We start from the raw sequence: 2,869 nt of genomic DNA on the forward strand, positions 1-2,869 counted from the left end.
TGCGTACATCAACTAGATATTGCGCAGTATTTGTACGATACAGTATCAATCGGATCGATGCTTTCCATCTAACGAAAGAGAACGAACACGTTGATTCGGAGCTGCAGTGCAGCCCTCGCCGTTGATTCGGAGCTGCCGGTGCTGCGACTCAACGGCCGAGGGTGCCACCAGTGATGCGACGCAACACTCCTCGTCGGGACCGGTGTTGCAATGCGGAGCTCGTTGACGTCGCCGGCGGCTGCTATGCAGCACTCGCGAACGTTGTGCTGCCACGCGGTTGCGATGCAACGTTCGCCGCTGTCGCCGACGCTGGGATGTGGCGGCCGCCGTCGGCTGCCGGTGCTGCAACGCAGCCTCGCCGACGCTACCATGTAGCACTTCGAGACGCTGCAGTGCTATGCGGTTGTGATGCAGCGTCCGCCGGGACGTGGCGGCCGTCGTTGGCCGCCGCCGCTGCTATGCAGCACTTTGCGACGCGTTGCTATGCATCACGTCAGCGGTTGCCGATGTAGCGTTGCACGGTGCTGCCGGCGCTCTGAGGCGGAGGTTTGTCGTCGGCTGTCGGCGCTGCTATGCAACACTGTGACGCTGCTGCTATGCGGCCCGTCGACAGTCGACAGTGGTGCGGGCGATTTTGGTATGCAGCACTCTAGTTGCGATGCAGGTCATGTATTTAAAAAATGTTTTGCCTTGTATTTGGAAAAATGATAATCATGTACTTAAAAAATTGTTATACATGTATAAAATATTTTATATGTGCACAAAATTGTACTATGTGTATGAAAAAATAAACATCAAAACATATATATATATAAAATATTAATCATGTACTCCCTCTACAAAAATTAGCAAAAAGTTGAGACACTTATTTTAAGATGGAAGAAGTATTTGGAAAATGCTATACTTGTATAAAATGCTTCTGTTTTAACAAAAAATGAAAAATATGTACTAAAAATTTAGATATGTGTTTAAAAACCTGAAGAAAACCAAAGAAAGAAACAAAGAAAACGAAAGGAAAAAAAGAAAGAAAAAAGCAAGCCAAAGAAAACCGATGCCAAAGCAGTGTGGAAAAAAGTACTTGCTTTTCAGCTACGGTGTTGGGCTGGCCCCATAGCCGCCGCACTGTAGGCGATTCCTAATAAGGATCAGTAAGGAGCACCTATGTCTCGCTTATTGTAAGACTAGCAAGATGCCCGTGCATTGCACAGAACATGAAGATGCCTTTTTTTAGAAAACACCTGTTATGATTGACCCATGCGGGAGTAATCTCATGTGTAAAAGCTAATCATATCTCGAGAAAGAAGGGAGATTAGGTGAGGAGGAGTGGGGCGTGGTGGTGATTGGTGGTCGGACTGAGCGGAGGCATGGGGATGGACGACGCCGGCAGCGGCCACCATGTCAGATTGTTTCAGAGGCTTTCTTTTTTAATTGCTCAACAATGAGGTTGTGGGAGATAAGAATGAACGAGGGAAGGCTTTATCTGCAAATATGGAGAGATGTGTGGATATCTTTTTGCAAAATTGTCATAGTTTGCTTTCTATCAGTCAGATATAAACCGGACGGTCTATATTGCAAGATGACAGACACACCATCATCACCAACTCAGTTTTTTATAAGAGTAGAGATGTAGGGCAGCCTCCTCTGGACGAGCGTAGGGCTGGGCCGGTCCATCGCGTGGAAGGCCACAAGCCACAGCCTGGTTTTTTGTTTGTTTTATTTCCCTTTTTTAGATTTTATTTTTTTGCTTCTTTTCTATACTTTTTTTGTATGTCCAAATATTCTAATCATATACATATATATTAAAAATAAATTTTAGAAATATTAATCAAGCATTTTAAAATGTTAAATATGTATAGAAAAAATATTTTTTTAACATGTTGAGCATGTATTCAAAAAAGTGTACATTATGTATTTGAAAAATATTCAACGTGTGTAACAAAAGTGTTTCACGTGTGCACTAAAAATATACATTGTGTACTGAAAAAGTAGACATGTGTGAACAAAAATTTAACCAATGAAAACCGACAATGAAACTAAGAAAAATGAATAAAACGAATAAAAGCAGAAAAACAAACAAATATAACCAAAAAGGAAAAAGGAGTTGTGCAAAACTAATGCAAAAAATAAAGGAAAACAAAAATAAACAAAATAAGAAAGAAAGAAAGAAAAGAAAGAAGAAAAATAGTGAAAACCGAGAAAAGAAACAAAAACACCGAAGAAACAATAGAAAACCAGTGGAAAGAAAGAGAAAAACAAAGAAACCAACGATGGGCGAAAACATAGCTTCAAGGGGCAAATGGGCTTGCAAAAAAGTAAACTCCAAGGGGCCACCCACACGTGTCATTGTGCTAGTTTCAGGAGGGTTTCTCGTTACCCTAATCAAAGGAGGTTTCTTGTGCGCCGCCGCCATACGAGAAATTTAGGTCCCTCGTCTCTGGCTTCATCTTGACCTTGAGTGGTGAGGGTACCTTGGATCTTGAAGATCTTTGTGTTCTTCGTCAACATCTAGTGATCATTGTAGTTTTATGAAAATAAATTTTCTCTCGTTCTTTTGACGGTGCCATTAGGTTAGAGTCCTCGCAAATCCAATTATTCAAATATGATGAGTTTACGTTACTGTGTGAAGCTTTTTTTGGGTCTGATTCTTTGCGAAGGTGAAATTTTTTCATCCACACCATGATGAAGATATAGTGATTCGATGACCTGCACTTCTAGGGGACCATACTCGACCTAAGTATGTTCATCGATCAAGGCTTCCCATCTTTTCTAGATGGGCGACTCAAGGCGCTTTGAAAAATCATTATTGGTTATTCGTGCGCGTGAAGGAGTGACAACATCATTGCTCTAGTCTAATTGCAGCCTCTTTACC

Source organism: Triticum aestivum, chromosome 2B (genome assembly GCF_018294505.1).
Source record: "Triticum aestivum cultivar Chinese Spring chromosome 2B, IWGSC CS RefSeq v2.1, whole genome shotgun sequence".
Taxonomy (NCBI): domain Eukaryota; kingdom Viridiplantae; phylum Streptophyta; class Magnoliopsida; order Poales; family Poaceae; genus Triticum; species Triticum aestivum.